Source organism: Anastrepha ludens, chromosome 6 (assembly GCF_028408465.1).
Source record: "Anastrepha ludens isolate Willacy chromosome 6, idAnaLude1.1, whole genome shotgun sequence".
Classification (NCBI taxonomy): Eukaryota; Metazoa; Arthropoda; class Insecta; order Diptera; family Tephritidae; genus Anastrepha; species Anastrepha ludens.
This window is the reverse complement of record NC_071502.1, coordinates 53516492-53529986: the sequence shown is the minus strand read 5'-3', so window position 1 is coordinate 53529986 and position 13495 is coordinate 53516492. Positions and strand designations below refer to the sequence as shown.

Here is a 13495-nt window from a genome sequence, read left to right as displayed (position 1 = left end):
GCGGGTGTGGATGCCAAATTCAAAGACATGTAGTGAGTGCTACTCGTAGTTTGTAGCTTTCCGCTTATTTGGAAATACATGTATGTATGTGTGTGTGTATGCATATGTATGTGTGTGTATGTTAGTATATAATCATGTTTGGAGCTATTCATATGTTTGTACAGCTATAGATACATACATATGTGTTTTATGAAGTAAACAAACGTGACTTGTACACTATTGGTGTTACTGACCTCAGTTGATGCGCCGTTGCAGGTTCAACGATTGCCAAATACTAGCTGCTTACTGCAATGGAAATCTCTTATGGATGTTTGCTGAAATGTTGAGCGTGTGTATGTGTATGTATGTAAGTGTGTAAGTGCGGTAGGTCGGCCGCACAGTCGATCACACTGTGGGATCGGTTCGGTTGGCTGATTGCCCTTATGGCTGCATTCGGCTGTTGAATTGTTGAGTGAAATGAAAAATTGCTGAGTTGATGGATTGCCAATCGAGTTTTAGACTTTTTCTTCTATTTATCGCTATGCACAAATGTATGTATGTATGATAACTTGCTGAATTGCTGAATTGCCAAACTACAGAATTGTTGAATTGTTATATTGACAAGTTGTTGATTGGATGTCAGCAACTACGCTAAGCGGTCGTGTAGTGTAGCCCCTTTTTCAGGCGAAGCTATGATTCGTTTGCTTATTAATTATTGAAATTTTGTATTACTTTTTTATAAAAACTTTTTCACTAATTTATTTTATTTTAATTTTTTCTGTGCCCTTATGTGCATACGCATATCGCTAATTTTAGATATTTTTTTCATAATTCATGTATGCTATTGAACGTTTTGCAAGGATTTTCGCGATGTGCATAGTTTAACTCTTCGCATATTTTATTTAAAACGTGCAAACTACTCTGCTATGATATTTAATATTTTAAATTTTAATTTCCATTTGGGATTCTTCCTTCACTCATATTCTGTTTTTTTTTTTGTACAGATTCTGCGAAATGTTATTTCAAATTTTTAGGGTTTAATTTCATACATTTTTAAATTTGTTTAACTAGCTTTTTTATTTTTCTTGCCACCATTATTTTTTTGTTTCATTTGAGTTTCTGTTCTTATCAATATGCATTTTTGTGCTTTTTATAATTTAAATAATCTTTTTAATTTTTCATATCTATTAAAATTTACACTTTTTGAATTTTTACATTTGTTTTTGTTTTTTCTGGCTAATATTAGTTTTTGTTAATTAGCGCTCCATCAAAAATTTGTATGCTCTACTTTTAATTCACATTTCTAAACACAATTTTATTATTTATATTTGTATACTTTCATCCAATTTCGGTTTGTTCATTTCCTCGTTCACTTCTCACATTTCAACACCTTTTCTTTACACTTCGTTCACTCACTTCTTCTTTAACTTAATTATAACCATTTGCGTTTAAGACTCTTCACTAGTTTGTTCACTTCGCCCTACTACGTAAATATTTCGGTTTTTCTCTTAGTAATATTTTTTACTTTGTTATTGTTGTTTTGTAAACCACCTTTCAAGATTTCTAAGTTCAGCTGCTGCTGCCATATTCACTGAAAGAAAGAAAACATAAATAACACAACTTTTTTTACTACATATTTCACATTTCTTTACAAGAAACCTGACGAAAACCGGTAAATGCCTTTAACATAGAAATTTGTGTTAATCATTTAAGCGTGGAATTGTTGTTTAATTTTTGTTTTTGTTTTTTTAACGGCGGCATTTGCTTGCCTAAGCACGAGTTTTTATGATGCATTATTAATTTGGAATTTTTCACATTTTTAGTTAAATTATTTACATTTTCCCTTTTCTTACTTCAGATATGTTCATATATATATGATACATACTGTTTTAGCATCTTAGGAACACCATATTTTGTACGAGCACCACATCAACTATTGCCTTCTATGCAACTGACGGCAATCGGCAAGATCATCGGAAATTCACAAACTATGAAATGCAGTCCCAATTCAGAGTTGCGCTCACGTTTGTCTCAATTGCTTGACTTGCTTGATTTCTTTAATTTTTCCTTCGTACATACCGGGCAGGAAAGCGTGAGGAGGTGAAATTAGATTCTGTTTCAGAACTAGTGCGATTTAACCAATTATGCACCACTTTGCCACATATGACATCCCTGTGTGAAATTAATATGTCACATTTGAATGCCAATAAAGCGTAAACTATCAAAGTTATAAGTTACAAAAGAGTAATCACAAAAAAAAAAAAAAAAACAACAAAAAAAGCATCGAAATTAAAGAAAAATTTAAACAAATTAAACAAAGCTAAAAATTAGAAAAATTTTATTATAAGTGTTAAATGGAAGCACACTAGTTACAAAAAAAAAAATGTTTTCAAAATGAATAATATCCAAATAAATTTTTTTTTACTAAATTAAATTTTTTTTTACTAAATTAAAAAAACAATTAAAAAAAAGAATTTTTTACTACATCAAAAAAAAATTAAAAAAAAAAATTGTTTTACTAAATTAAAAAAAAAATTTACTAAATTAAAAAAAAAAAATTATTAAATTAAAAAAAAAATGTTTACTAAATAAAAAAAAAAAAAATTACCAAATTAAAATTTTTACTACATTAAAATTTTTTTTATTAAATTAAAATTTTTTTAGAAATTTTAAAAAATTTCACGAAATTAAAAATATTACAAAAAATACAAAGCTTTGAAAATGTTAAATAGAAAATTGTTTTTCGCCCCCCCTGAATCAAACATAGGCCCTAAATGTTACGCTGGTACTCTAAAATTTCTACTACTGCAGGTACGTAGGTATTGTAGATTTAAAGTTTAGTTTAAAACTATGTAGTTCCGAACGAGTACTAGTTTCAAACCACAAGCAGGCGTGGGCGATTAACACTGCCTAAGACATAGTGGTGTAAAATTCACCAATTGTTAATAGGGAAACCATCATGCACGCACCAGTCACACTTCTAAAATCACGCAGAAGCACATTACTCCGGAGCCAATTGTTATTCCTGCAGGGTACACGCAGCCGCACACATGCGTGTATACGAGCACTCAATTGTCAAATTGACGCAGTCGGTTGTTTTCTTTTATTGTTGTTTTTATTGCGTTTCCTTCCTTTTTATTACACTCGAGTAGGCGTAAAAAACGACGAAAAGAATAATAAAAATCTGATAGCACTTATGGCATCCACCCCCGCTTCAAGAAATAACAAAAAAATAGAAAGCGCCGCATGATCGACAAAGAGAAATGCAGGAAGTGAGAGAGTGATAAAGCGCAGCTCATTATTGATTATATAAGTATAGGCAAATAGATTTTTGGAATTTTCCGTGCAGGAAAGGAAAAAGATTCAATGAAGACATAGTGTACCTTTCCATGGGCTATGACGCCAGTACGCAAAATAAACAAACAAAAAAAGAGGAAGAACCAGCGAGAGTAAATGAGGAGCCAAGAATGAATAAATAGTCCACACATACACTTGCACAGAAAGGTTTGCTGATTTTTTGTACTGACATCACTCAATTGTCAAACGCGCCATTTTTTTCGCGGTTTTCGGAAGGCCTCACTGCATGTTCTGTATTCTCTTGATGTTCTGTATTCGTGGATTACGTCCAGAATAATTACTAAGATTAAGGTGGAAAAAACAGCGTAATTTTGCCGTGCCGACACAGTAGTTGTGTTATTTGATAAGATAAGGGAGCGTCAAAAGAGCGCAGATTCGTAAATAAAATTGAAAAGTTAGGTTAGATTATTGTAAGCGATGAAGATAATTGAAACGAAAATAGTAGGAAAAAGGTACAAAATTGAATTAAGCTGATGGCCTAGTCGCTAATGCTTTTTAATTTCATTGTGATTGTAATTCATTACTTTTCCAATTTTCAAATAAAAAAAAAAAAATTAAAAATTAAAAAAAATAAAAACCTATGACTACGTCAGCTTAGCTGCTGATGCTATAAACTTAAATAAGACCCGAGGATCGCCGAAAGCGAAGAAAAAAACTGCATTTGTAGGCATTTTTATAATTCGTGCTTTCACAATTTAATATGCAGCATTTTAATTGATTTAATTTAATTTAAAAATCACAAAATTCGAAAAGTTTACTTATTTTCTGTGCTGACATCACTCAAAATAGTTGATTCTGTCAAATTCGTAATCTTCGTACTTTCTACTTTGACTTTGGACATAAGTTGACAATATTTCCGAACGTTGTTGAAGCGTAAAACAGTACAATTCGTTCCGCGGAGATACGATACTGACTTTCATTCAAGATTTCTAGACTTTCATTCAAGATTTTTGTGAACAGCACATATGATTAAAAAAACACTATGTGGACCATTTTGTAGAAGCTGTAAAAACGATGGGGAAGAATAATCTATCCGTCTCCTCTTAAACTGCCTCGCACTGCGTAGAATTGGGCTTCGGCTTCTAAAGTTACCACTTTTAGCAAATCTAACTCAATCTAACTCAGGATAATAACTTAAAAGACATATTAATTCTAGACTCATTAAGCTTTTAATCAAGCTGTCATGGCATCCTCCATCCCATCTTGAACCTAAGTGGGCGAAGAGGATATGTGTGCAACTCCTTCTTTTCTATTTTCTACTTTCATAAACTGTTTACAATGAGCGAACTATTCATATCTTCGCTAAGTAGGACTTGGTGAAAATGAAATTGACAGCAAGGTTACATGCAACTATTGTTGGGCTAATGACTAAAATAGTGAAGTGTTTCAGAGCAAGATTTTGCGAAGTAGTTGAGCAATTCATCTACAAAGGGAGATCAACATGAATGCCGACTATAACGTTATTCTAAAATCTATATTAACGCGTAATGAGCCTAACCCAAAAGTACTTGGACTGACTTGGAAATTAAATTACTAAGATGCGACGAATAAAAAACAGGGACAGTAAATAACTCAACCGATTAATAATGAGATGTATGAGCTTTAAGAAGAACCCTACCTGATAATACTATATTAGTAAAGGTTGATACGCCCAGTATCTTCTTCAAGATGTAGACGACTTAATATTCCAGACAAAACGAGTGCATGACACTCGGAGATTTGCCGCTGACTGTCGTTTAGAGATTTCTATTAGAAGATACCTTTTGTGTACCACACACATTTTAATATTCTGGTTCAGTGTAAATCTTGAGCCCAGAGTCGACTGCTGATGTATCACGGCCAAGAATGAGAAAAACGACTTGCTTTAACGAATTAAGTCACAGTGCCACCGCTGGCTCTGGTACTTAGCATGACTAATTATGTATAGAAGGGTTGATGTGGCATCTTCCGATGGCAAGTATAGAAGAAGTATTTTGCTTAATATTGCCAATTCAATAGCTGAGTGAAGTACCAAATTCGGGAACTTATATAAAAAAGAAAAAAGTCTGGGAGTCTACCAGAGAACCCCATGTAAAATGATATGTTTGCTCCAGGGTTTCATGACCCCACTGTTCATCTTTAACGTAGGGCAACGAGTTTGCTGAATGTATGTATTTAATTGTGTTAATTAGCAAACTTCTGTTTTAATTTATGGCTAACCAACAACCTATCTTACGATAAATTCAAACCGAAGCTAACTGACAAATGAGCGCTAAGCGCACATTGAAAAGCGCGTTTTTAGCCAAATTCCGAATAGGATTCCGTTTTCCTGATTAAGTTCTGAATAATTGATTGAACAGACTGACGACCCTTAGACTCGCAAAGTAAAGGATTGTCTGATTAGGAGTTTTTGAGTGGTTATATAAGCGATTCAAGTAAGTGAGTTGTTAGAGATGAAAATAGTATCACCAAATCCCACAATGAGTCACAGCAAAACTTTGTAGGAGATTTCTAAAGTAAAAACAAACATAAGCTCATGTTAACCCCATTATTAGAAAAGAGAAAATAAAAAATAGCAACAATTAATTTAGCAACAAAGGGAGGAAGTTCGTGGTTTGTTTCCTTTACTTTGCTTAGCGGTTGTCGGTTTTGTTGTACCATAGCTCCCATTGTATTTGGTAGCTTATGTTGTTTTGCATTTTTTTCTTTCACTTTGCATTGCGGTTGTTTTATTTCCCATGGTTGGTGTTTGAGGTATATACATATGTATGTATAAGCATGTGTATATAGGTATATATATTGTTGCTTATATTACATTATTGTTGCGCGCCGTCTTTTCTTTATTTTATTTATTATTGGGCTGCCTACGTCTGTCACAACGTCGGTACTTTACTGCTTCCTTCTCATTTATTTCCTTTTACGAAGCGTGGTATGTCACTCGCTTGCCTTACAATTGGTTTGGCTGCCACAAACCAACGTTTCCCTTTGACTGTTCCTCTCCATGAGCTCCGCACCCACAAACAATTGAAAAATCACATTCACATTGCATTGAAGATTTAGTTTTTTTGTTTTGTCTTTTTTGCCTCCGCTTCTATCGCAGCTCAGAGCCCAGAGCTCAGAGTTGCGACCACAGCTCACGCAAAAACAACCAAACCATTCGCTAGCGGTTGTTGGCGGCGAGGAGTCATTCAAATCATTTGTTGTTGGCCGTTTACCGATTGTTGTAATTTTTATTGTTGCCTGTGTTGGCAATATTGCTTGCGGCTGTCAACATTGAGCAGAGCAAAATCACTGAATCCCAAGCAAAATGTGGGCATGCTAAGAAGAGCAGCATAGCGATGTTGACGACTGCGACGTCATAAACAATACCAAAAAAAAAAAAAATACTAACAACAAAAATAAAGAAGAGCAATACAACAATGAAAACCAGTAGATGACAGTGAACGTAGCAAATTCAGCCAACAACCAGATCGGCAACAACAAAAACTGGAATGTGTGGAGTCCATTGAAAAGCAACAGTTGGGAGCGCGTGTGTGGAAGCTGCGCTACGCTGGGTTGGCTGTAATCGAGAGATGTACAGACACTGAGAGCGCATAGTGGAGCGACATCACATGGGCAATAGCAACAATGTTGTGTTGATGCCAGCAGCACATTCCAATGCGAACGTCGGCTTAGGCAGAGACTGCAAAGCTAAAATGAGCTGAGCAACAAGAAAAGCAGCAGAGCGGCCGAGCGCTGTTTAGAGTTTTTACTTCTACTTGGAGTTGTTGTCGTGATGATTATTTTCATTACTCCAATATTTATGTATGCATGTATTTGTAAATGTGTGCACGTGTGTTTGCAGTAATATATCGTCGCTATCCCGTTGCTTCTTCTTCTTCTTCTGCCTGTTGTTCCTCTGGTTAACAACGATCTTGACGTTCGCGCATAGCAATAGGGAAATGGAGTGGAACGCATGCTGGCTGGTGACTATACTCGTACATGCAAACAAATACATCTACACACATTCATTAATGGAGCATACACGACAGTTGTAGCTGAAATTCAAGTCGTCTATTAAAACAAGAGCAATTACAAAAAACAACAACAACACTGGTAGCAGCACATATGTACATACATACATATGTATGGGCATGCTTGTAGGTATTGTATATTTTGCAAAAATTGTGATACTCGGTTGTTTGGCGACTTTTCATCGCGACAGGCCAGTTTTGCGCCGTTTCATTGCTGCAATTCAAGATCGGTCAACGATATCGCTTCGCCAATGTTGATGGCGAAGTTAATCACTCAAGCGGCAACTGTCAAGCAATCAACCATAAATATGTATCGAATCGAGGTAATAGGCACGATAACTAGGCAACTTAGTGGAGGAAACCAAACGCTCCGGTTTCTATGTATCATCGAATAAACTCTCAATATATCAACTCAAACTGTTCACAAACAGTACTGATTTAAGAGTCATTCGCGCAATCAATCCAATCCATCCATCCATTTATCCCACTTTCAATTCTGCAATGCATACATGTATATGTATGTCTATGTGCATGCATACATACATGCAAAGCTTTCTTTCCAGCAGCGCAACAAGCTATAACCTCGTACATTCATCCATCCATCCATCCGTATAGTGAACAGAACATTTATTGCAACTGCATAAATTTAAACAAATATGTCTGTATATCTGCCCATTCTATTAAGGAGACCAACGTTCACGCAATCCGCCATACAGCCATACCACCAAACTGCCTTTCCGCCACTCTATAAAAGTCACTTAGTCAACCAGCCAGCCTACTTATTTGTATTGTGGTCCACCATCAAATGAATTGGTTAGTGAATGTGTCGCCGCTAATCAATAGCCAATAGACAAGATGGCCAACAGCCATTAATACGCATACTAGTCATTTGAGCGTTTCAATGACCGGATGAATAACGGATGGGCGGATGAACAAATAGGCGGTTGGCGGTTAAGTTGGTTACTTGTTGAACGGACGGATGCTTGTAGCAGTGAACTGTGCATTTATTGAAGTAGGCAGGTGACGAGGCGTCTAAACTGTTTTGTTGGGATGGGAAAGTGTTGAGGACAACTGGTGGGAAGTTGGTAGAGGAAATTAACAAAAAACAGAAAAACGATTAAAAACAAAACGATCCCCTCAAGGCAGAAGGGACATACTAAGAATAACCAAAGGTACCATTAGCTCAGGTGCTCGGCAAAGCCGCAGGAAGTTTAGAGTTCTTGCGGAATTAACCCCTGAGATCTCAAGGCCATGGAACATGTTGTTCCCGATGTTCAGTTTTTTCAAACGCGTAATGACTGAACTGAAGTAAAAAGACTTGGATAGAGTAATCTAAAATAAAAATGAATAAATAAATAATTGCCGCGTACACTTCTACGTTCGATTTTCGGCCGAGCTCCCCCCCTATTTGTGGTGGGCGTCTTGATATTGTTGCACAAGTGGAGTAACCTAGAGCACTCCCGAATGGTAGTCACGAACCAATCCATTCGACTACGACGGCCACTTAAAACCTACAAGATAAACCACAACATGGTTGCATAGTACACGGACGGATACCTCATAAGATGCAGGGAGCGCTAGGCAAGAATAAAACCATATGTCAAGCGGAAGTCTACGCAAGAGCAAAGTATACCCGCTAATACTAATAGTCAGACAAAAATCAAGGCTTTTAACTCTTTCTAGGTTACATCAAAACTGGTGCTGGAATGTCTTGAAACCTCGGCCTACCAACACTATATCGAGACGAAGCAACAATTAACGGAGTGACGGTACTCAGAAGATCTAAAACATGAAATATAGCCATAAAGTCGATCAAAAATTATGATTTTGTATATTTTCTTTCACATCCTGCATCCGCATATTTAACCAAAACCACCTTATTGCCGCTCCGTAACCCATATATTTAACTGTTATGGACTTCATTACCTATTTTGATACAACTGAAGTTACCTAATCGTGGAAAGTATTTTGAGACAAGTCAGTATACTCGAGAGTATTAGAAAAGATAAGAAAGGAGAGTTCCAAGTATCAAAAGTTGATTCGAAAAGGGCTTTGAAAGGTGGAAAGATTGGAAGAGGGATACGAATATGTATGGGTTGCCATGGAGATTATTTAGAAGAGAATAAAATTAATTGTAATGCGAAACATAATCGTTTTCGTTTTAATGACGAATTAGTGGTGATTTTCAAACAAAGCACACATGTTGTTTTTGTGCAGAGAGAGCAGTCCGTTTTATGAGTGGGAGGATTTGAGAAAAATAATTCGTTGAAATATGGATTTCAGCTTATACATAGGTTTGATCAATTGAATGTAAGTAGAAAAAAAATTACAAATTAAGTAGAAAAAAAATGTTTAATAGAGACAGATTTTACCACCTATTATTGCTTTGTCTAGAAGAAATGCGCTCACAAGCTTACTAAGAACTATCATCAGAGATAATGGATTTCAAGTTCTAATGAAGAATGTATCCCTGCGCCATCCAATGGTACGCTTTAGATTATAATTTTAAAGTGGCTTTCGATCGAACTTAAATCGATTCTTAAATCTCCACAATTCGTAATCAGACTGGATCCTTCAAAAACTCAGAGCAAAATAAAGATGTCAGTAATCTCTTCCATAATTTGAACTAGCGACTTTAATGGCCCAATAGCAGGAAAATGCGTTCCTCATAATAAAACCTTCATAGGTTAGGTTAGGTTAGCCTGTTTGGCACTAAGCCACGCATAGACCTTTTTTCCCTAGCGATACCAGATGGAGACCGACCTCTATGAATACTGAAAGTAAACAACATGTAGGATGTTAGCGCATTTGGCGAATTTAAGCAGAACGGGGAGATCCGCTTTTGCGACGTTCTCCAGACGCTCAAACTGTGGGGCTTCCAGGAATTTTAAACGCATTTTTAATACTGCCGGACACACGCACAGAAGGTTATCTAAAACCTTCATAAATAGTTAACAAATGCTACACATGAGGAATGGGTCTCTCTCATATTCATAATGATGTTGATGAAATTATTTGCTTTCAGTTAGTCTACAAATAGTAATGGGTACGTTTAAACCGTACGACATGGAAACTATGGGTCCATTACTCCAAGGCGAATAAGGTAAGAAGACGATTTTTGTATATGCGTAAAAAGAATCCAAAAATGTTACCAGTAAGTTCGGCTGCTTATGACAGTTCTTAAGAAAAAGTAAGAGCCAACCTCAAACACATACTTCTTCAATATTCGAAGGTGTGAAGAGTTGAAGATAATGGGGATCATGAATCTGCAGCTTCGGACGCGTTATATTGAGATGAAGAAGTCAGAGAACTTGACTTAAGACTTGTTTAGATTTATGTAAAAGTAAGAAAAAAATAAAAATAAGAAAGAAAAATGCAGAATAATGTCAGGAGAAGGATAATGTAAAGAGATCCAAAAGCATGCAAATGATGTGCTTGAGCCCAAAACCTCATACACAAATGTCTCATAACCCGATGAAACCACGGTAACTAACTAACTTTTGATCAATTTCAGATTCAGATGTGCTATTTGAGATACGGCCTGTACCATTCTAGGTTGTAAGTCGTGTATGCATAAAAAAATGCATAAGGGAGTTCCTTAAATTCACTGCGATGTTCGAATAGACGACCAGCTTTACTAACAGAGACTTGGTATATAAATTGAAGAAGATTAAGTAGCCAGCAAATGAAATGGAATAATGAATTGAGGAGGCGGCCATTAGTTTCTTTAACTTTAGTGAAACCCACAACTGTAAGATCAAGGTAGGCATGAAAATTCATTAATAAATGAAAATACTGCGGTAAACTGTCTCAGAAAATCTTCAGCTAGCACCGCTAGCCAACATCAGAGAAAACAAGGCAGATCAGTTAGCCAGTACGAACACCGACACGATAATGACCAACTTCATCTCAGTATTACAAAAACTAAAAACCGCCGCAAACACCGCACGTATCATTGCGACATCCAAGAGCGGACAACCAACCGCGCAATCAAGCGTAAACACACACAAACAAACACAGCGATTTCCAGTTCATTTCGCATCTCGCGGCTTACAGCTCGCATTTCGCAAAAGCAAAAGAAAAAAACCGAAAAAAATCACGTTTATACCGTTTTCGTAGTCGCGGCGGTTTGATGTTGATTTTTCAAGAGCAAATCTCTGTTTGTAACGCGATGCGATGCGGTGCGCTGCCATGTGTGGTGAGGTGAGTAGTAGTAATGGTAGAGAAAAAAAGTTGCAAAGGGGGAATGCAGGGTCGGTGAGTTGGCGCAAATGTGGAGTGAAGATTAGTGAAGTGAAGCGCTCGATTGATGGCCGCACAATTCGCTGAAATACAATATACCAAAGAGCGTTAAGCTGATAGTTTGAAAACTTTACGGCCGCTGCGCTGCGGTGAGCGCTAGATAGCGCTGCCAACCGATGGAGTTGATGCTGTGATGGTGCTGATGGAACTCTATAGCTTGGTGCCATTGGTGTATTCGCTTGCTTTTAGTTGAAATTAAATGCTGTGATTTTTTTTAACGATTTGAAGTAATTGTAGGAAGTAAGCGATGATTATATTGATTGGATTATTTTTGTTTTTTTTGGTCTTAAACTTTGCTTAATTTTGTTTTTATTCTTCGTTAATTATTTATAATTTTGAAATTTAATAGATTTTTTTATACATACATACACACATACATACATATATCTTAGCTTCGAAACTTCTTTGCACACATGTAAGCATGCATGTATGTATGTACAAATGTACGTGTAAAGGCTTTTTTGAATTTTTTTAGCTGTTATTTATAGGTTTCAACGACGTCACTTTTCAGCGTTGTTAACTGCCATAGCAACCAATACACAGGCGCGGTTCAAATTGCACACATGCTCACTGACATTTGTGTAATCATTATGGTATGTATGCAAGTGTGTATGCCTGTACATGCACACATATTTACACAGAAGAATGCACGCTTGCTAACCACACTCAGGAATTTCTGGCGTTTTTGCCGTTCCTACCGAAATTTCTTAATTTTTCGAATGCTTTATGAAATTTTCTAAACACAATGACTACCAATTATTACTTATTTCCCTATTCGGCCACTTTTTCGACACCTTTTCCACCACTTATTTATCACTTATGTTATTTTTCTTGCTTTTATCCACTCGCGTTTAGTTTAACTGCCTTTTCTACAACTCTTCCTGTGCTTGTATCTTCCAAAATAAAAACTTGTTTAATTGCACTGCGTCATTGAGAAACCGTTGAGTTGAAAATGTTAAACGTTGTGCATTTGTATGTACATACATATGTATATTCTTATACATATATGTACGTATACATATTCGATGCGGCAAAATAAATATATAATATAACTCTGTTTAGTGTTTTTTGCATTTTTGTGTTACGCCTACTTTTGGAATTTTTTACACTTTTTCACCTTCAACGCTTCTCATCAGCTACATCTTTTCATGTTTTCTTAATTTTTTCTTCAATTAAATGCGCGGCGTCTCGCGTCTACATATTTCTTTGGGTCCCCAAAGCGACACACATACACACACACACAACTAAAACCAAATTCATTTATATATGTAGTACATTACATACAACTGCACACATGTACACACACCTTAACATAAGTAGACAGTAAGCGGGCCTGCCTCAAAAACACCAAATTGGTAACGCGCGCACACGCTCTAACTTCGTGCAACAATACTCCGTAAAACACGTCCGCAAACAGGTAAATGCGTTGGAAAACTGTCTGAGCCATACTTCGACTTAGGCGAGCTCACCGTCAACGTCAACTCAAACAATCAACCAGCCAGCTAGACAGCAAGCAGATATGCCGCTCAGCGGTATATGCACTTACATATGTGTGTGAGTGAGTGTACAAAGAGCAAGTAGCGTCGCCGCTCAATACACTTTTCTTTAAAGGCGTATCAAATTAACTAAAGCGCCATCGTAAGAGACTGCTGCTAAGTGCTATCCAAATGCTGCCGACATACTCTGCTATAATTCATAATACTCCTACACTTCTAATCATTTTCAAGTCTCATTTTATTCAGTTCCCATATATTTCAGTTCTCCACCGATCTTACGAGCACGTTTTAGGCAATGACGCTCTTTCCCATGTATCTGGCGCGCTCACGAATGGCCTGCTCGACACGAAATGCTCGCGCAATCAATTT

At 36.5% G+C, this 13495-nt stretch overlaps 1 protein-coding gene across 5 annotated transcripts in view; it reads right to left on the bottom strand.

Annotated features, from left to right (window-relative positions):
- LOC128868591 (apoptosis-stimulating of p53 protein 1) overlaps nucleotides 1–13050 on the bottom strand; it is a 159927-nt gene extending 146877 nt beyond the window's left edge. Inside the window, exons 1-2 of one of the 5 annotated variants that reach the window (XM_054110865.1) lie at nucleotides 12937–13050; nucleotides 234–1570 (exon numbers count right to left, since the gene is read on the bottom strand). The gene's annotated coding sequence lies outside the window, so the exon portion shown is untranslated. The other 4 variants (XM_054110863.1, XM_054110862.1, XM_054110864.1 and 1 more) reach the window with 4 other exon arrangements.
- Between the last annotated feature and the right edge of the window lie 445 nt (nucleotides 13051–13495).